Source organism: Lissotriton vulgaris, chromosome 1_1 (assembly GCF_964263255.1).
Source record: "Lissotriton vulgaris chromosome 1_1, aLisVul1.2, whole genome shotgun sequence".
NCBI classification, from domain to species: domain Eukaryota; kingdom Metazoa; phylum Chordata; class Amphibia; order Caudata; family Salamandridae; genus Lissotriton; species Lissotriton vulgaris.
Genome location: NC_141685.1, coordinates 1,909,879,182 through 1,909,902,046, shown reverse-complemented (window position 1 = coordinate 1,909,902,046; position 22,865 = coordinate 1,909,879,182).

Sequence of the window (22,865 nt, the reverse complement as noted above, 5' to 3'; positions counted from 1 at the left end):
CTGCAACACCTACTCGATTTCTTTGCAATATTTATGACCTCACTGGACCTGAGCACCAACTTTTTCAAATCACATACTATAGTTATAAGGCCCGGACTGACCAAAACTAGACTTCCTAAATTTCTAGGGAGTTATAGTAGGATGGATACATTTATTTATCTGGGTGTGTTGCTTGACCAAGCCAACACTGGCTCTCCTTTAAATAAGCCAAAGACCATATATTAGCAAGGTCTGTGGCATCCGTCCTTCATTTCAGTACCAGAGTGGGAAAGAGACCCACAAAAGCCCTTCTGAAAGTGTATAAAGTTAAATGTGCTTCTGCCGTTATTTACAGTATCGTTATTCGGGGATATATTGATATACCATCAAAATCCAGATAGTGGAAAACAGTTTTTACAGGCACCTTTTTTCCTCCCCTGGGCACACTATCCTTCATGAGGAATTAGGCCATTGTTATATATTGGATGTGTTGGCTCTTCTCCATCTTTTAAGATGGTTAACAGCATTACACAACATTGTCAATCTTGACAAAGCCTATAAGATTCAAGCACCAGGGGAGCATCGTTGGTGGCTGCCTCCATAACGCTGCATGCAGGCAGGGGCTGGAACTGAGCAGGCGGAATTCCACAGAGTTTTTAGCCAATTCCGTGTAATTCCACAAAGTGGCACTCCGCCAACTCCGTCCAGGGTTAGTAATCAGATCTGAGTTGGGTTAAATGTAATCTTTTCTCCCTTCTTACTGACTAGAGGGAATCTAGTGAACTCTTGAAGTTCTATGTCAGTTCCTATGTTTTGCTGTTAACTGTGGAATTTTCTGAACCCTATCTCACACTTGTTACTAATGGCAACCATCGATTTTATTAAACCAGATTTCGGTTAAACCAGCTTCGCTTATTGCAAGGAGTACCCAGAGGATTGTTTACGAGTTAATACTAACCGTGGGCGGAGAACTCCACTCCGCCTGTGGAGTGTGCAGGGTTTTGTCTACTCTGCGTTCCGCAGAGAACGCGGAGTAGGCAAAACTCAGCTGCTCCGCAGCAGAGCAGAGTTGGCACACCGCCCGCCTCCACCCCCTTTTATTAATATATCTTCAAACTATATTAAAAAGACTTACCTTTAAACCGTGGTGCCCCCGGGCTGCCCTTCTCGTCTTCTTCGGTGTTAGAAATACTGCTAAGAAAACTGTACATGCGCATGCGCGGGGGCATGCACGCATGCGCCGTTTTCTCATCAGCCAAAGAAGACGAGAAGGGCAGCCCAGAGACGCTTTGGTTTAAAGGTAAATCTTTTTAATATACTTTTAATTATATTAATAATATGGGGTGGAGGTGGGCGGCGTAGCGGAGCTACACGGAGTGCCACGGAGTTTGTTGCCAACTCTGTGGCACTCCGCGTAGAACTGCTACGCGGGCTCTGCCCACCCTTAGTTAATACCCTAGGTCCCTGTAATTGAGAAAGCACCCCACAACGAAATACTTTGAACTTTATGATGTTTTGTGCTCACTACAAGCAACCTCCTAAAACTTTTTTTAATCCCTCTACTTAAGAAATTACATTTTAATCAGTTAAGACCAGCACTGATATATTTACAAATGATTGGTGATGATTAATCTTGTTTGTGACTCGTTTTTTAAGCAGTGCTGTTAAAATAAGATTAACGATGGACATGTAATTAGTTATGTTTCTGATTTGTTCTTTTTTATGCTAATTTATTCTTTTTATGGTTGTCTGGTAAAATCGAGATAAAAATGTGAAAGTTGGTTACATTGGTTAAATGATGTGCAAAGTCTGCGCTCTGCTTCACTGCACTAAATTTGTGTGACTTTTAATATGGGGCCTAGTGAGCATTGTTGTTTTCTGGCTGCGGAAAAGCATCAGTGACAGCTTTTGTCAAGAGCGAGCTGGTCACAGGGCCGGAGCATCAATCTTCATAGGGGCTTAAGGAGCTGTCTACATTAAGGTCATGCAAACAGTAGCATACAACTTACTTTGTTCGAGTGGTTCCATTTAAAATGCTTTAATCAATAACATGCCAAAAGCACTGTGCTTAACAGCCCATCAGCCTGCCTCCTTGTCCTCCCATACCCTTCTCATCCCTGTTGGCCCACACCAACAACACACTTCCTCTCCCAACAAACAACTTGGCACCAGCATGACTGAGCTAAGCTATTAGTGTGTCAGGTGAGTTAGTGAGGTGTTTGTGCTCAGAGGCCAGCTCTGATGTAATCAGCCAGGGACTGACCTGTGAACACAGCAGGAGTCCCTGGCTGCCTCATTGTATTCACCAGCAGCAGTTGGGGCGCTATCCTTGCAAAGGTAGACTCTGAATAGTGAGGTGTGTCGATTTGTACAGTATTTGTAGGGCCTGGGTTGCAATAGTGCTTCTTTTGGACACTGTCTGTTTATTATGTGCTTTGAGGATTTTAGACTCAATAATTCCAGTTCGAGTCTGTGAAGAAAGCTCTTGGGCCCTGACTTCTGCTAAAAAGCAGTGAGATTTATTATTACCTCCTGGATCATGCCATCAGGTCCGCATTCCAACACGTGAAACTAGAAATACTTGTCCACGAATTACTACAGCACCAACAAGGATTTTTTGTCGGAGCTTCACTGTGCTCCCGTTGTGTTCACATATGTTGATAAAGCCAATGCGGTCTGTCCTTGAAAAGCTTCAGTCTTGCACATACATGTCTTAGCATATTGAATAACGTTCCTCTGCTTCAAGAGTGAGACTGGAAAGCACTTAATGTATTCATTTATGTACTGTGTTTAATAGTAGTTTTATGTAGCTCAAACTTCACCCAGCCAGGTTTCAGAGGACTGTACATTGCATCCTTAAAAAGACCATCGTAGGCCATTATACACTGTTCAGGTGACATGTACAATACTCTATCCTGGGTAACATATGTCATTTAAACCTGAGCGAGTGGTTTGCCAGGTTGCCAGAAGACATAGCCACTCTTCCCCTGGCACAGGACCATCCACCATATGAGGAGAGCCTGACTGCCGGCCCTGTGGTGGATGGGTCACTGGTCGAAGGTTCCTATGGGCGGAGCCAGCTGAGGCACCAACGTCATAAACAAGGTGCTTCTCCCACCTCTAAGTTAGGCTCCACCAGTTTATAGAGGGACTCCTGCTCAGGAAACCTTGTAGACGGAGTGAAGTGGGGTATAACAAGTGAGTCCTCGGCAATTTAGTAAGAATATCTGCTTACTCAGCATAATAAGGCAGTGATTAATCATAAACAGTTTCCAAATATTCGTTTCAAGGAAGATACTGTATCCACGGCAAAGAGAGCCGGGCAGTGATGTGGCGCACGAAAGCGATGCAGTCCATGGTAAGGAAACTGATGGAAGCATTATCTTTATTCTCCCTTGCACAATCCCAATGCTACAGCTACTTCGTGTGTTTCTTGCTGGCATGTGGGGAGGGCTCAGAGGTAAGTTTAACGAATCTGCAGGGAGTTGAGTTGAGGCTGCTGTTCCTTAACCCCATCAGAAAACACAGCCTACTATTGGAAAGGTGACATGTTTAATTGTTGCAAATATTAAGTACGTTTATTGTATGTTGCTAATTAGTGCAGAGCACATACTGCCTGCACATTTGTACCTGTCCATTCCAGCAGTAATTGATGAGGCAAAAGAAGATATATGGAATAAAATAATTAACATATCTGCTACCCGCATGTGTGTGTTTAGAAGAGTATTTCTCTTCGAATACCTCACATGTTTACTGCACAGGTCTTGGTGGTTCACAAACAAACGATACCAATGATTAAGATGTGGGACAGACTTGTAAGCTTACAGAAGCAGGAAATAGACCAAGGCTATGCTTTCTTTTAAAGTGGATGTATGGATAACAATCGATTTAAAAACGCATCGACAATACTTGGCATTTGTTTTCGCTTGAAACAAAATGTAGACATAAATGGCTCGGCAAATGCCAATCGCTTTGCTTTTAATTGAATGCCACCTTCTGAACTGAAAATTGGCATTTTTGTTTCCTTTTGTGTTATCCTATTTGAATTTCACTTATTTTAAATCTCTCAGTGGGTTATTGGGCTATAGTTTATTTACATATGTTAGTTGATGATGTCACTAATTCACAGGCTCGGGCACTTATGAATGTGCCTTCCACATGTTTCTTCTAGACCAGGTTTATGTTAACAGTGGGCTCGTGGAAAGTAAGGTACATTCTTGAAGCTGATGCTTTTGCTCATTGCCCGAAACAGAAGCACTTGTGCCACACAGATGATAAGTGACAGATCAAAGGTGTTAATTAAAGGAGAGGCGCAATAACAGGTGCAAAACTGGCGCAATGACAGGTGAGGTGCAGCGATGGGGTGCAAAAATAAACGGTGACAGGAGGGGGGAGAGCAATTACAGGAATGGAGCAATACTAGGGAGATTGGAGCAATGACAGACGGGAGACGGACCACAAGAGAGGAAAGAAAGAAAGAAAGAAAGAAAGAAAGAAAGAAAGAAAGAAAGAAAGAAAGAAAGAAAGAAAGAAAGAAAGAAAGAAAGAAAGAGAGAGAGAAAGAAAGAAAGAAAGAAAGAAAGAAAGAAAGAAAGAAAGAAAGAAAGAAAGAAAGAAAGAAAGAAAGAAAGAAAGAAAGAAAGAAAGAAAGAAGGAAAGAAGGAAAGAAGACAAGCATTTGCAATGCAACAGGTCTCGCATTAGTTAGAGTTAGAGAATTTGGCACTGTTTATATTTAGCTGTATATGTTTGCTGTTTTGCTTACGTTATGTGTTAAGGAATGGCAGGTTTGTATGTATCGGGGGAGTAAGTATATGTATTATACTTTATATTATGTTTTGTGTATGTGTATTATATATTATACAAACCTTGACCCACCCCAGAAAATAACTTTGTTCCACGCTCTGACCAGTAAATTATGACTGTGTCAAATCCACCATGCTGGCTTATTTTCTGCCATTGTAAAATTAACAAAATCCAGTTTCATGAAATTTAGCTCAACTATGGTGAACAAAACAGTTTATGAACTAGACTCTGTAAAAAAAACATTATGCAATTGCATTACAAACATATGTAACAAAACCAGACTTTCAATTTAATATTTCCTGAAATGAGTCATCACCATAACAATGCATATGTTAGTAGGAAGAACAGCGTAAGTGAAACACTCTCGAGGTTTTCAAGGACCCAAGGACCTGTTCACACTATGGGGCATATTAAACCTCATGCTGTGCTTTCACATTCTCCCCGTTTGTTTTGTTAGTAAACCTCATGCTGTGCACTTTCCCGTCTGTGTGATATCTTTCATAACAAAAAAAATGAGTTTAAGCTATTAGCATTGTAAATGACAATGCCTTTTATGTTTTAAAATACAAAATAAAAGGCATTGTCATTTAAAGTGCCAATAGCTTAAACTTGCATAAATGCGAGACTTATTGCATTGCAAATGGTTGTTTATACCCTTGTCAGTGCATAATATTCCAACAATGTTGCATCACATTATTATTGACTTTGAATACATTCCTAAAGTTATTAACAGAATGGCAAATCATGACTTGTGTGTAATTACCAATGCATTTCGGATTATTCCACCCTTCTTCAGGGGCAGCTGTAAACCCAATAATGTGCCAATTACCACATTGTAAGTAACGTGACTAATTTCTAAAATAATCTAGTTCTATCAATGTCATGTAAGAGCGAAATGCCCGGAACAGTGTAGTAAACCAACTCTGCAAATCAGTCATCATGCACTGTAAATATTCAGCACACCACCAGTATGTGCTTAGAACCATGTGCTCACACACAAACGTTATAGTGCCGCTCCTTGTTTGAGTACCCCAAAATCACTGTAATGACTAAAAAAAGAAAAAGACAACAAAACCCTTGCTACCAGTGCTAATAATTTTATAAAAAAAGAAATGTCTTTCTGATACGGGTGCAACATACTGCAAGATCCAACATGCATCAGTAATCTTACTTGTGCACTGAAACATGCTATCTGAGTCTCAGCGCAAAAACTTGGCGTGTCCTTGTGCATTACAAGCATACATTGACAGTCTATGGCCATCAGCCATTACTGGGCACGTCACGCCTCCCTTCCCCTGGGGCCTCGGCTGCTGCTGGTTGGTATCCAGTGCGCATGCTCCAAGGACAGAATGAGTGATTAGATCTGTGTCCTCTCAGTTTACCAACCAGGCGCTAAGATCTGAAGCTATGGGATCACTGCAGGAATAACCTTTGACATAGCCTTTGGCTCAGTCCTGAAAACATAATTGTCGCTAATGCGTTCCTTCAAGGCGCTAGGCATATATTAGCCCCCCTCGCGCCCTCTGACATATTACTTATTTAATTTGCACAGGATTTAAAGGCTAGAGCATTTCTTCTGTCCATTCATTTACAGCTCTTCGTGGCTGCTGCTGTGCTGTTAGACACTGGGCGCTGATGCAGGGGCTGTGTCGACGTAAGACTTCAGATTTCAGATCAGGATGGGCCCCCTTCTGACACAAGCGGTCAAGAGTTCCAGAATTATCCTGCTATATCGTACTGCATGATATAGCGCTTAGTACCCCTGACAAGGATTTAGCTGTGTCCTCATTTTCTGGGCTCACGGAAGAGGTGTGTTGCCTGCATCTCGGATATCAGATATGCCCTGGTCAGGTGCTTGTCTGAAAAACCCAAGAATTCTCGCCAATGTTTGCCCTTTTCAACATTTTTTTTTTCAGTTTTATGTAGAGGGAACTCGACCCGAAGGTATTGCAGCGCTTTACATGAGCGCCAGTTACGTTACATAAGGACGCATTAATTTTATTAGGCACGGGGAGACTACATTCAGATACCCAATGTAGACTTAGGGGCAGTGCCAGTGATTACAACAGATCCCCTTCGAATATGGCGGCCTACCTCACCAGAAGCAAACATCATCATCGCTAATGCGCTCCTTCAAGGCGCTAGGCATGTTTTAGCCCCCCTCGCGCCCTCAGAAAAATTGCTTATTTTATTTGCACGGGATTTAAAGGCTAGAGCGTTTCTTCCATCCGGTCATTTACATCGCTTTGTGGCTGCTGCGGTGCTGTTAGACACTGGGTGCTGCAGCAGGGGGCTGGGACGGCGTCAGACTTGATATTTAAGATCAGGATGGGCCCCCCTCTGACAAATGTGGTCGAGGGTTCCAGGATTATCCTGCTATATCGTAATTGCATGATATAGTGCTTAGTACCCCTGACGAGTATTTAGCTGTGTCCTCATTTCCTGGGCTCACGGAAGAGGTTTGTAGCCTGCATCTGGGATATCACATATGCCCTGGTCAGGTGCTCGTCTTAAAAACCCAAGTATTCTCGCCAATGTTTGCCCTTTGCAACTTTTTCTTTTGCAGTTTTATGTAGCGGGAACTCAACCCGAAGGTATTGCAGCACTTCACATGAGCGCCAGTTATGATACGCAAGGGCGCATTAATTTTGTTAGGCACGGGGAGACTACATTCAGATACCCGATTTAGACTTAGGGACAGTTCCAGTGATTACAACAGATCCCCTTCGAATATGGCGGCCTACCTCACCAGAAGCGAACATCATCGTTGCTAATGCGCTCCTTCAAGGCGCTAGGCGTGTTTTAGCCCCCCTCTCACCCTCTGACATATTGCTTATTTTATTTGCACGGGATTTAAAGGCTAGAGCATTTCTTCCGTCTGTTTATTTACACCGCTTCCTGGAAAACGCAAGGGTAGATTCCTTCCAACGCGGGGAGCCCAATTAATAGCCTGGACTCTAAAACGAAACTGGCACAACAGCCCTGTTGCAAAAGTATGCTCTGCACAAGTGGACGGGTATGCGGAAGTTATCGCCTGTGAGGAGAAATCCTCTGCAGTATGCTTCTCTAAACACCAGTGGTGCGCGCGCACCCCAGAGGAGCAGGGGGAGGGAGCACGGCAGCGAGGCGAATGCGCGCTGCTGCGCGTGCTGGCCACTGTCAGGAATAGGCGGAGCACAGGCGAGACATGCGCCCGCCTTTGCCCAACTGCGTGCCTTATTTCTGTAAAAAAGACACGCTCAAGCCAATGGCAGTGGGGAAAAACATGATCACATGCACTAGCATGTGGTCAGCTTACAGAATCCCTTTCAAGGGGTCTCGTGCTGCACGACAGTGCTGCGCACTGCAACGCTAGGTGCGAGACGTAAAAAGGAAGTCAGCGCGAGCAGTGACAAGAGAGGGGGAAGAGATAGGAGACTGGAATGGCACGAGACAAGGTCAAAGAATGGAATGAAGAGATCATGAAGAGATCATGAATAGTGCTGATCATAGGAAAGAGATGGTTACTGTATGGAATGGCAGTGACACGAAAGAAAGGACAGAAAAAAGAAAGGGGGAATGAAAATGAGAAAAAGGTCGGGTTTGGTGGCTCAATGCAACCAATGCAGGAATCTGTCTTTGACCTCAATTTCTTAGGTTCAAATCATGATAGGTCTACTCAGCCTTTCAACTCTCGATGGTTGATATAAATTAGTATAATTTAGTTGAGTACAGTGCAGGAATGAGAGGTTCCACCGGATCTGGCAGCTATTATTGAGTCGGATTGGGGCACCACCTGACCCCAGAGAATCATGCTGCATTTATCCTGGTGTAATTTGCTGACACCGGGACACAATCAGCAGTGCTCGCTCGTTGTCTGTTTTCATTTCGAGAGGTGAAGATGCCTTCTTATTTTCAATTCCAGTTGTGCCCAAAACAAAGACTGAATTTAAGATGCCATCAGCCCTCTTTTTGTTGGAGTCTCATTCTGGGTGGGAGCTATCTGGAGCCTGTCACCTGGATGCCAGTACAATAGAGGGAAACAAAGGCACACAGCTTGTTTTAACTCCACAATTACTTAATCGAAGCTGTGATTTGAAGGCAGGTTTCTGACTTTGTTAACTCCCTGTATATAAGAGATGTGCATGCAGAGTACAAATATAAAATGCATCAGTCTGTATGAGTAGTCACAAGAATAACAATTTAAATAGCACATACTCTCAATGTAGGGAGCCAGAGCATTTCAAATCATACGCATTATACATTGACAATAAATCATACAAGTATGAAAATCAATGTACGGGATGTGTTACATAAGCCAAAGAGGATTACAAGATGTAGGAGTCACATATCATCCTTACTGGTAGGCGTTATATGTTTAGTGCGCAAGGCCAGGAGAAGCAGAATGTCAGGATTTAAAAAGCAACACAATGCTTGGGGTTGTCGGTACCGTTGTTAAATTTGTTAAAGAATGAGTGCCTGTTGCCCAAAGCTCTGATCAGAAGCCTATAAAATGTTGAATACCAAAGGCTGCATGTCCTGAAACCACATAATTCTTCCTTAATCCACTACCGGATACTCCGTGCCCCTTTGTTGTGGCTCTTGCTATCTTATGCATTCTCCCCACAGTCTTGATGTTCCCAGCTGCTCAGCCAGTGAGTGAGGTCATTGGATGGTTGGACTGTTGAGAGTGTTTGTGCATGGATGAGTGAACAGTTGGATTGAGATGGGCTGAGCAGCAGGATGCTACCCCTGGTGGGGCTTTACCTGATTTACCTGTAACCTGATTTAAACCTAATAAACCTACATCTGTTGTAACCTGCGAAACGACATCTTTGATTGTAACACTGGCGATGAGCGGAAAAGAAACTAAGTGAAGGGAATTAGAAATTATGAAGAAACTAGAGAAACTTAGAAGTAACTAGAAGAATTAAGAGGATGACAAAGAAAAAGAGTTTGAAACCTCAAAAGAAGAATTGCACCTGGCAGCCCCACCAGTATCTCTGTAGATCAGACAGCCAGCAGTCCAGGGCAATTGATCAGGACAGCATACTGTGTGCAGAACTCAGCTGCTGAGTTGAAAGGATTTTGCTGTCAACTAGATTGAAATTGGTATGTACAAGAAGATTTCATAGGTTTTTTTTTTAGTTTATTTTTTTATTTTTTCATTGGCAATTCAAATTTTGTACAATTTTACATCCACATCATTTTTTAACAATTTATAACCAAGCAATGGCAAAATATTACATAAATGTCACATGTCCTGTAAGGTGTCCTTGTTGAAGTGATTCATGAGGGTTTAACACATTAGCTCTATACCAGTGTATATTTTCCGGACTTAGGCATAAAGAAGGCTATCTAGGTCACATTCTGCTCGTCTCCGATCTGTGTTGTATTCTGTCTCATCGCCCCCAGCCAGCCCACAAATGGACCCCGAATGTCTTATAATCTGGATGCAACAGGCATTAACTCCCAGAAAGAAGTGAGTTGTTCTTGGCAGAATGTAGCATCTAAAATCCAGTCTTTCAGCTTGGGAGGGTGCGGCTTACCCCACTTCATGGCAAACATGAATATCAGCATAGCTAATAGTCTGCAAACTCCCACCAGGGCCTGCTTTACGAAGCCCAGTAAGCCCAACAGTGCCCTGGGCTCTATTTGAATCATGAGTATCTGGCTTATTTTCAAAAATATCTCCTTCCAATATTTTTCTATCTTGGGGCACTCCCAAGCCATGTGTAGAAAAGTAGCCTGATCTGTATGGCATCTCCAGCCTACGCATATGGCCTGGTGCCCATCCGGAACAATTGTATAGGTGTGCAATAATACTGGTTTAGGAATTTAAAGTGAATTAACCTGAGCTTATAATTTGGGGATAACTGTTCAAGTTGCGCACAGCAAAAGTTCCATTCCTAATCTGTAATTTGTGGGTGTAGCTCTGCATTCCATTGCTCTCTATGATTAGGGGATGCTACAGGATAGTGTGTTTGCATGGATGAGTAAAGTCTAGTAATAAGTGCCTTTGGTGAGAGGGTGGTGAGTATGTTTTCCTGTAAGGTAGGTGGGGTCTCCGGAAATGTACTATGCAGATGCCAGCAGACCGCTCAGATACAATGGTAGAGCAGTGTGTTAGAAAAGGAAGGGAGAGGTATGTCAGCTGGGGTCAGCGGGTTCAAGTAACCCTCCTCTCTGTATAGGTCCACATATTTGTGGATACCTTGTCTCTGAGCTCTCGCAATGGCTCCTTTATCTTCCAACGGGGGCATTTGTGGGTTTTTTCCAAATGTTATTGAAGGGGAGTACAATATTTGCATATTGGCTCTCTTCCGCAGATTATTCCAAGCCCATCTCAATGTCTCTGCAGTATCTATGACTTGGTGGGGGAGTTTATATGGGCTGTGCAGGTCCACCTCCAAGGGGGTGGGTGCCACTATGTTGCATTTGACCGCCATGTGTGGCTGGAAGGGGATCGGATGCACCCAAAAGTGTAAATATTGCACCTGAGCGCAATAGGCATATATTAGGATGTTGGGTGCTCAGCCCTCTCTGACTCTGCAGGAGTGTCAGTGTTTCCCAAGCGACTCTGGCCTGCCCTCCTGCCCACAAGAGTGAGATCAAAAGTGAACGTAGGTTAGTGAAGAATGTCTGTGTGAGTATACAAGAGACAGTCGCAAAAATGTAAAGAAGCTTAGGGAGGACCATCATTTTGGCTACTGCTATGCATCCAGCTAGGGATAGTGGGAGCACGGACCAAAGTTTGATTTTCCCCTAAAGTCAGGTGACGGGCGGCCTATGTTCATGTTTCAAAGCTCTTGGGTGTCTCTACTCATGCGTTATTCGTTGAGAGAGACCCCTTAACACACCAAGGATTAGAGTACTTACAGACAGTGAAAGAAAGGCGGAAGATCCCTTGGTGGACACACTTGTATCAACTACTTGATGTACCACTTACACCAATATTAGCCCATGTATTAGAAGTGGCCTCTAACACTATGAGATACACAATTGATGAGTTCTATGATTTATTTTTCTTTTTCGATTAAAAACAACATCCTAGATAGTACAAATTCTAAAAACAGCTTATTACAATCCCATTAGAACATATACAATACCATCACATTTGTATCCATATATATTTCATCAATCTATTACAAACATATTATAAAAACCTTCATAGACACTATATCATCAAAGGAGAGACAAACAACAGACACTACTATTTGTCATAAGTATACACATCCGTGGAAAACCAGATTTTCAAAGCTAATCCTGGACACACTTAATTTTTCATGTCTGCAGAATAGGCTGTGTCCCTTGATTGTGTGGATGTAGGCGTCGACGCGTTTCGATGGTTTTAAAAAGGATGGACCATCTTTGTCAAGACAATTTGATAAGTCTCTCTTATAAGGAGCACTGGTTGATTGCTACTTGCGATAATTTCCTTATCCCATATCTTGTCTATACAACCATCGTGTCTTAAAATTATTTCTTAAAATCTTAAAATCTTAATCTGCCTTATTGCCTGAGTGGTTACTTTTGTCGATATGAAACTTCCGATATGCGATGTCCCTTCACATAATTTCAGGGGCACCCAAATGTGGGATCTTCTTCTCCACCATGTAATTTTCACTTTAAAAGGCTGCAGAAGAGATTATTTCCTTAATCCTAAACGTTAAACACTTGCTCCTCAAAGCTCCCTAAGTCCAAACAGCTTCTGGCCACGGGTGTGGTTTTCTAATTCTTACGCCCTTCAGATTTTGTTAAATCTTTGCTCACGGGAATCAGTGATAACGATCGTACTCATACCCGCATTCTCCTCATGAAAAAACTGCTCCTACTCAACCAAATCCCCAAGTACTTTACAGGGCCACCTGCCCGACCGAGTGGATAGTCAAGCTCGAATGGGATGGTGTCATCAGTCAGTGGGAACAGCGTAGACTTTTTCCAATTTATCTGTATACAGTTAGGCCATTAAATTGGGTAATCTTCAGGAGCACTGGTGGCATATTGATTTGAGGGTGTTTAATATATAAAGTAATGTCGTCCTCATAGTGCGATATTATTATCCCTCTGGATGAGAAACACTACCGGCGCGCTGCGTGATGTTGACACAACTGTGCTGCGAGTGGCTCCATCACAATCGTGAAGAGCAAGGGTGAAAGGGGACAACCCTGCCTTGTGCCTCAAGTTATTGTAAATGCTTCTGTGATTTGACCACTAACAAATATGTGCACAGTGGGGTCTGTGTACAGCAGTTGTATCTGTTTTATGAAAGGCGGGCTAAATCCCATTCAGTGGAGGGCAGCGAATAGAAAAGGCCATGCCAGGGAGTCAAATGCTTTAGTGGAGTCCAGGAGGGCCGCCACTGCAGGTAAATGTGGGTCAAGGTAATGCAGTATAGCGAAGAAGGTGCGCAGATTGTGTGTGGTTAACCTCCCGGGGAAAAAGCCTGATTGATCTGGCCTATCAATGAGTGGGAGTAATGGCTGGACCCAATTTGCCAATAGCTTGCCATAGATTTTATTGTCAGTGTTGATGGGTGATAGCAGCCGGTAAGCGTTGAATAAGTTCGGTGCCTTGTCAGGCTTGAGTAAGAGCAATATACTTGCCTCTCGAAGGGTGAGGGGTAATCTACCATTGTCCAGGGACTCCTGATATTCTGCCAAAAGGTGAGGAGCAAGAATGGAGGCATAACATTTGTAAAATGATACTGGCAAACTGTCCAGTCCGGGGGCTTTGTCTAGTGGCAAACTATTACTGACCCCAAATACATCCTCCTCACTAAAGGGTTCATCCAGATATGCTCTATGGGCATTACCAAGCCGTAATAGCTCTATTGATTCAAAATAAATTTGCAAGCTCTCTGGTGGGTTGGTATATTGCGAAGTGTATAATTCTGAGTAAAACTCTGTGATGTGGTTCTGTATGTCTTGTGGGCCCCTGATTATCTGTGCATTTTGTCTTGCAACTCAGTGATGAAGTCTGTGGTACGTGTCGGTCTTAGCATAGACGCTAATGTTGTACCGGGTCTCTCGCCCTCCCCGTTTCGCCTGGCCTATGTGTTTTTCCCTAAATAATGCACCTCCCTCGGTGCCTCTTCTTCAAATTCGACAATCTTACTTTTAATCTGGGACGGAAGCGTTTTATCTTCAGAGAGATAGTATTCAAGTTCCAAAGCGCAAGTCTGTGTTTCTAAGGTATTTAAAGTTTGTTGTATGGCCTAGAGCACTCCAGCTTGACGGGCTACTCATTTGCTAGGTATAACTACATTAAATGCCTCTCACAGCGATGCTGTTGAGATATCAATCCATCGTTTAATGCAAAATATTCTAGGATATCATGTTTTATTTCCTCCCTGAAAGCGGCCTCTAATAGGGCGTGCGCTGGGAGTCTCCAGGTAAATGCGTGGCGTGGTATAGCGATTATTTGGAAGCTAAGTAAACTTGGTGCTTGGTCTGAGAGGTTACGAGGGAGGTGTCTAATATCTGTTGTCCACGTGGCAACGTCTTTAGATATAAGCCAAAAGTCTATGTGAGACCAGGCTGAGTGTTGTGCCGTTACACAGGTGCCCTCCCTTACATCTGGGTGCGTTAAGTGAGGCACTAGCGTACGGGTGAAGTGTGAGAGATGTACACTTGCGATCTCGAGAGTCATCAAGAACTGTGTTGTAGTCTCCCCCCCAAAGTATTGTATCGCAACCAGTGTTCCTAATTTGAGCCCAAAGATCAGTTTAAAATGCAGGTGGATCTGAGTTAGGGCCATAAGCGGTCCCTTGGAACACCCTCACTGTGCCAAGTGTACCTGCGAGTATGATGTACCTGCCATCTGGGTCAGCACTCAACGAGATCTGATTCTAGCCAATTCCCCTATGGATAAGTATTGCAGTGCCTCTAGGATAGTTTGAGTAGGCCGCCAGAAATATATTCCCCCAATGCCTGTGTTGGAGTGTGGTATTAGATGTGATTGACATGTGCGTTTCCTTTAAAAAGCTGATGTTTATTTTGTGCCTGACTAGATATGATTGCACTAGCCGGACCTGTCTGTTATCATTTAGGCCCCTGAAGTTCCAAGTTAAACAGTTGTATGTTGTCATTGCCTATATTGTATAATTCCTTCTCTGTTTTTTTTAATACTTGCACCGTGTTGCGACGTGTGTGTAATGTGCAATTGGATATAAGCTCGCTATTTGAATTTGAAACTTACAATTCCCCCCCCCCTTAATAAACCTCCCCCACCCATTCCAACCCCCCAAACAGGTTGAGTTAACATATCCCTCCCAAAGGCTAACAAAACTACAAAGCAAGAAAGAAATTAAACACTCAGAAATGCAGAGTGGGTATTCGGGAGATCTCCCCGGGAGGTGTGGGGGTACTGGTCTACAACCCAGTTGGGGAACCGGATGGCAGAGGTAAATAGTTCTTCTGTGCCACACGATCAGGGCAATGTTTGTGTCTAGTTGTTTGTGTCTAGTGTTGATGCGTCACACTTGCAAAGTAAAAACACTTACCCCTGCGCCGTTATGAATGGAAACACTTTACAGACGTCCGCCCAACTTAAGCACAAGAGCACGTATTACCATACATTAGTCATTGTCACTTAGGGTGGGATCTGTGTTTTGTTTTCTGCGGGTGCTCGCCGTCTGCTTCTTCTTTCCCCCACCGATGTGTTTAGCAAATTTCAATGCAGACTTAGCGTCTGTGAAGAAGTGTGTATTGTTCTCGTACGTGGCCTTTAATTTGGCGGGGTATTGAAGTACATATTGTACAACAGATTGTTGCAGCATCTTCTTGGCCTGGGTGAATTCTAGCTGCGCCGCTTGAACTCCAGGAGTGAAATCAGGGTAGAACGAGATAGTGTTCCCTTTATAAGAAATCTGGCCCTGCTCTCTGGCCCCTTTGAGTATAGCATCTCTGTCTCTGAAGTTTAGAATTTTAGACAGGATCGTTCCGGGAGTTGCGCCTATTGGTGGTTTGGGACCCAGCATGCAGTGAGCCCGTTCAACTATGAATACTTGTGATAGTTGTGAGCCAAAAATGTCCCTTAGCAATTCTTCAACGTAGAGCTCCATCTTCCCGATGGCCGTGGACTTGGGGACGCCAAGTATGCGGATGTTGTTCCTACGGTAACGAGCTTCTAAGTCAACGTTTTTTGCCAAAGCCTCATAACATCTTATGCTTCATTCATGGCCTCATTAGACCTTAGAATGAACAAAACAAAATACTTTATTATTAGAGCAGGAGCAGGCAACCTATGGGGTTGGAGTCTGGGGGATGGCCCATGTCGACCAACTCCAAATAATAAAAAACAGATTTTTTTAAACCCAGGTGTCGCTACCTATACTTTCTCCAATTATATTTTACATCTCAAATTAGGGCTACCATGTATGGTAGACTCTATCAGATTGGCGCCAATCCTGTTATGGTTCTCCATTTAGCGCAGGGACACTGTTAATTTAGCACAGTGTATAATTGGAGATTGTTTGAAGTTGGAACATCATATTAAGATTGGATGGCTCAGATAAGTATAGGCAGAACTGAGCGCAATTGGTCTGAGAGTAATTTTTCGGGATCCAGCATTTTGGGAGAGGGTTTCCAAACAGAAAATAATTGAGGCATATATGAAGATGGCTAATTTTACCCACAGGGAAATGAATCAGCAACAAAGAGTGTCCCGGGCATACGATCTTATCCCCCCAAGAGTATGGGAAGGTTATTCATACTTATCAAGTATTACTATCACGCAGCATTGATATCTCTTACTGCGTTTCCGTGTGAACTCTATTCCTTTGATGTTAGGGTTCCCAGAGAAGAAATTTAAACATTCAGATTTGATCCCATGTCGGTGCGACGTTTTATCAATCTGAAAGAGAAGTTTATATCCTTCCAATTTTATTCAATGTAGAATGGCACTGTACTTTCTAAAGTCTCTCTCTGACCCTTTTGTTTGTTTCTCTGTAGCTACTTTTATGTGGGCTTGTATGAGAAAGTGAAAGGTGTGGGGTGGTTTGATGATTTAATTATTGTGATATTGAAATCAATGTATTCACATGAGATGAACGTGGTTTAAAGACACCTAAAGCTCACAAAGATTTTAAATACTTTTTATGATGTTAATACTGCCTGTATTGTAGTAAACTACTTCTCTGTGGTGCTCTGCTTGTTGGAATGTTGATGACATCATGGAATGCCTGGGGTGACTCTCTGGCTCTGAGTGTCAGTTGATCTACTCAGGCTGAGCTGATGAGAGCTAGCTCCTGGTGGGGTTCCCCTGTTCTTCTCCTGTTCTACTTATCAACTTCTGTACTTTAATGTCCTGGAAGGAACATACAATAAAGGAACCTATCTTCTACAGTGGACTCTTGTACTTCCTTTTACCACAGTTTGGCGACGTTTTGAACTGGATTTACCTATGCGTGCAGTTATCTACAAGGAATTAAGCAACTACAAGGTAAAGAAAGAAAGAAAGAACCTAAGACATCAAGGATTGTGGAAAAATTCGTATTTATACTGGAAGGTAATGCCCAGCTGACCCCACCAGTGTCGTGTTTCATCTAGACAGCCTGCACTCTGGGCATGTGTTTCTTTATTTGATGTCTCCTGGCAATCTGCGTGGATTTGTGCTGCTGCTTCTGCAACTTGTTTGGATTCACTGTCTGCAAGTTTGATCGGAAGAAACAGTTTGCCAGCGTCAAGTGAGAGCTGTGTTCGAGTGGTTGGAGGCAGAAACAAGCGTTTTCAAAGTTGTCACTTTGGCATGTTAATGCGCATTCAAACGGGCGCTTATCGTGAGAGGACTCGCCACAACATTGGTCAATATAGCGCATTCAAATCCGCGCTTATCGTGAGGGGACGTGGCTCTACACTGAACATTAATCTTGGAGGAGTAGGCGTCATTTAAGGTGAGCCGTTGTGCGTGTTTGAGGAGGCTGGGCGCACACGCTGTTTTGCCGGCGAATGGGGAGGCACTTTGTAAACTGAAGGTATTTGTGCTTGATGACAGTTCAACCGCTGCTCTTCTCACACGCACAGTCTTACCTGTCTCGTGTCATCGTCGACCGTTGGTCACAGGCGATCTTCTCTGCTTCCTGCCTGCTGCCCATCTGATGACGTCTCCAGAATGCTTTGGGGTGTTGGCGAAGCTGCATTCTCTGCTCCTGTGACGTCTTCCTTGGAGTGACGTTCCTCACACTCCTTACGTCTCTATGATTGACGTGGCGGCCATTTTGTGTATGTTTGGTTGCCAGGGCAACAGCTTGCTCCGCTTCCCGTGTCTGAGGTCCGCTGTTCGTTTCCTTCATGACGCGTTGAACTCTCTCCAATCCCCGCGCTCCTGTGATGTTTCTGCTTTTCTTGCATACCGCTCCACAGAGTGACCCGTGTCAGCACGTCCTTTCACCATAAGCGGAGCTTACTTACAAGCAACAGTGTCAGTCAAGCGGAGCATATTTACAAGCAACAGTGTCAGTCAAGCGGAGCATGCTTACGAGCAACAGTGTTTTTGCATCGTTTCAAGCCTACAGCTGTGTTTTTGGTTCGTCTCAAGCCTTCACCAGTCCCGTGATGGTTCCAGTGAAAAGCGGCACTTGCAGAACTTATTTCTTCTGTGCATGGTCAGGAATTTTTCACTTGTGTGACTTTGTTCAGCTTTTGCCACGCATCTTCTGCACTTTCGAGGTCTGCCACCTTCAGATGGAGCTGCTTGCAGGAACTCGGGTGAGAGATCGCTCACCGGAGCAATGTGTTATTTATTTATTTGTTTGTTTCTTGCAGCTAATTTACCATTGCACATTTTTCAATGTAGCTTTATTTTGTGGTCTGGTATGGTGTGTCGCAGACTTCTCTTGCTCTAATTTAAATTCTGTTTGGTGTGTTTGGTCATGTGCTGGTTGCATGTTGTTGAGTAGTCAATTCTCATCCAGTTTTTTTAAGGTTTGTTTTCTCAAATGTATGCTTAGTGGTGTGTGTGTGGGTCGTCCTGCCCCTTTTCGGTTTCTTGAGTCTGCGTCATATGCTTGGTGGTAGTCCATGCCCCATTTGTTCCCAGGAATATAGTCCTGTGGTGTACCCTACATAGGGGAAGTGGTCTGTGTGGGTAGTCCATGCCCCATTTTGTTCCCAGGTATTGTCCTGCGGTGTACCCTACATAGGGGAGGTTGTGTCTGTGGGTAGTCAAAGCCCATTTCTTTTAGTTTTTTTTTGTGGTAGTGGTGTGTGCGTGTAGCCCATGCCCCATGTTCGCTACCTGCGGTGTACCCTTTTGAGGGGAGGTTGTTGATTTGTGGGTAGTCAATGCCCTATTTCCAGGTTGTCTTTCTTGTGGTGTACCCTTCTTTGGGGAGGTTGTGTTTTTTAAGTATTAGTACCCTGTCTTCCCTATTTTTGGTGGAGATTGTTTAACATCGTTTCTTTTGACACTCTGCTTCTGTCAAAGTCTACCTGCCTGAGATTCGTGGCCAAGGGTTTCATGTTGGTGGGACTTTGGGTGAGGAGTTTTTATTTTTCTCTGTCAGATTGTTTCGTTAGGGGAGCTTGTAAAGGGTCTGTGTCTACGCTTGCCTTTGTTTTTTTTTCAGGGGATGTTTTCTCTAGTGTACCCAGTTGGCAGCGTGACCATTTTTGCTTTGCTACTCTGCTCTTTATTCATCCATGCCATGTTTTTACTCTAAGGGAAGGGGATGTGGCATATAGTAGTGTTTAGTAGTTTCTTTCTATCTAGAATTTAGCATGTTGTTCTACTTCTGCTTTTACTTATGGTTATAGTATTTCTGTTCATGCCAATCATACCTCATGCAGTACTTGTTGTACTTTATTTATTTGCGTACTTCACTTTTGTACTTTTATGCAATGTCACACTTGAGGTATCTTTGTCTGTGTTTTCTTCTTTCTTTCCTCGTTCATTAAGGAGAGAGGATGTGTAGTAAACTACTTCTCTGTGGTGCTCTGCTTGTTGGAATGTTGATGACATCATGGAATGCCTGGGGTGACTCTCTGGCTCTGAGTGTCAGTTGATCTACTCAGGCTGAGCTGATGAGAGCTAGCTCCTGGTGGGGTTCCCCTGTTCTTCTCCTGTTCTACTTATCAACTTCTGTACTTTAATATCCTGGAAGGAACATACAATAAAGGAACCTATCTTCTACAGTGGACTCTTGTACTTCCTTTTACCACATGTATCATGTACTTAATGAGTCTTTGATGAAATTGTGCTTCTATGATCTGTTTTAAAGAGATCGAATAAAGATTGTATTGATTGATTGATTGATTGATTGATTGAATGACTGGTGACTCTTAACTTTGCTTATAATAAAACAAATAGAGAGAAATACTCAAAACTTCACTATGTCATATTAAAATTAATTGAACTTCCAACAGTTTGACGTTTATAGAAACATTTAATTTTTTCTTAAAATCATCCAATAAATACCAGTCACAGTTTCTTGTAAACTTTATCTCATTGTATTCGTCAATTTTCTTTTTTGCAAACTGATCACATTGATGAACTCAACCCAGTCACTGCGTTTTGTCTATTACCAACACTTCATCAGGCATTGGCTTCAGCAGAACATCATTAGGAAATCATAATCCATACGAATCTTCTTAATATCCAATAGCCACTGTCATATGTTATCTGTGTCCAGGAGATAGTAACCACAACATTAGCTATTCAAAACATCAGCATAACCTTAATTGTGTTGTCTACAAGGAAAATATAACAATAAATGCCTCCACTCCATCGCATTACTCATTACAAAAGGGATACTTGTGTATGCCCAAGCACTAACTTTGTAAATATTTTTTTAATGCCCCTCACCCAATTCTCTTTGTCCTTTGTAAGTCTGAGCTCAAAATGAAAACAGCCAAAAAATGTAAACATCCACAAAATGTCATGAGTTGATCCCAAAATGTGTGAAACTGCCAAGTCAAACATTGGCTGAAGGGGACTCGACCAAACAAACCAAAGGCTGAAGATGGCTATCCCCCGGGGCTTTAAGTGGGCCGGGTCTCACAGGTGCTGAGCACCTGCAGTTTTTAATGGGGTCTCTTTCGGGCTCTGTTTTGTGCCCCGGCACAGGCGGTCCTTTTTTAACTAACTGCAGTGACAGCAGACACATCGATGTATGCATGCTCACACTGCTCACTTCTCATTAGTGGAGAAGTTACGCATGAGGTCATGCCAGGTGAGCGTTGTAGGGGAAGGGAAATCTTTTAAAGAGAGTAATTTTCTCTCTGGATTTTTTTAAGGAGGGAAAATAGCTGTTTTCTTTAATGAAGTGCTTTATTAAGCATAAGAAGAATACCCCCAGCAGCTGTTCCTCATCCAGCAATTCCACAATCCAGAATCCAGTGACAGAGCCAGTAGTTGCTATGATCCAGTAACCAAAGCAATAGAACACACATGACATGTTACAAGTTAATAGGACATAACATATATCATCTTTCTTTAAATAAAAAAACAACAACATTAGCAATTACTTGATTAATACCAATAAAATCTAACAACCATTAAATGTACTCTCAAAATTAATACAGGACAAGGTTTTAATTGCATGTGGAATCTTGACATTTTTTATGTGGTGCTCTTGAACGAATGCTGAAATTTCTTCCGGAAGAAAGCTTCTGTTTATCAACCTCTGGATTGATTTTTAACCATTCTTGCACTTCCGCATCACTACAAATATAGCAACACCCTTGGAATTCCACTATCCACCATCACAAAGTTTAATCAAATCACCTTTAACCAGATACCCTTTTAATGTCAGATAATTTAGAATAACCTTTTCCAGCGAAAGTTCCTAAGTACATTCTCACATACATACCTTCTTTAAACACTCTGGGTTTTCAACCTGTCGTTGTGTCTCCGCTCATATCCCAACTGGTAATCTTCCAATTTGCTCCGAACAACTCTCTCATCAACACATTTTTTACCACCTCTGTCCATCCACGCAGGTACAGTTATGGTGCAAGGAACTCTTCCCTTCAATAAACAAAACGGTGTTTCACCAGTTACTGAATGTGGAGTAGTTCTATAATTCCACAACATTTTTTTACACAACTTCTCCAACACAAATTACAACGCACAGCCATTTGAATGCATTCACATTAAACTCGGTTAAAGCGCTCAACTAAGCCATCTTCCCTTGGATGATAAAGGGGTGTTTTACAATGTTTGATACCCCATCTTTTTAAAAAATCATTGAACTAGCCAGAGGTAAATTGAGGACCATTATCAGATAACATTTCCGCAGGACATCCTTCTCTGCAAAAAATTTCCTCAAAAAAATGTATTATATTGCTCGTCTTAACCTCTGGAACAAAGATCACCTTAGGCCATTTAGAAAAATAATCCATCATCACAACAGCATACTTTTCTCCCACACTTAACAGATCAAATGATCCACAAACATCAATGGCCACTCTTTCCCACGCGTGTATGGGCCATTTTATGGAATGAATTGGCGTTTCTTGCATCACATGAGTTTTATCACTACATGAGCATGCAATACACTCTCTCACAAATCTTTCTATGTGTCTATCCATCCCTGGCCACCAAAAATCATCTCTAGCTTTCCTTTTCATAGCTGTCATGCCACCATGCCCCTCATGTAAAAGTTCCATAAGCCTGTTCCTCATACTGAACGGCACTACTAATTTATCACATCTTCTTAGAATCCCTTTAGTAACCGATAACTCACTCCAAACCTCTTTATACTGCAACAAGTCATCGTGCAATTCCCATCCATTATTATTAGGTACGTTTTTTTATCACTTTACTTATGATTACATCATCTGCTATCTGCTTTCTACCACTATGCTCAGTTTCTTTCCATAGTTTTCAGCAAGTGCCGCAAGAGCTAACTCATAGACATCCTCTGCTTCTTCTGTTGTATCTTTTCCCGTACTTCTTAAATTGAAGACAGGCTTGGGCAGAGTTTTTAGGACTTTTCTCCCTTCTACACCTAGGCTCAGTTTCAACATTGCTAATTTCCTGCTAGCAACATAAACTTCTCCACCAATTGCTTCCAAATACATCGTGAAAGCATCAAGCCAATCTTCCCAATCCATACACGTAGACCAGGCTCCTCCAAAATACAGGCGGTGGAAGAATGG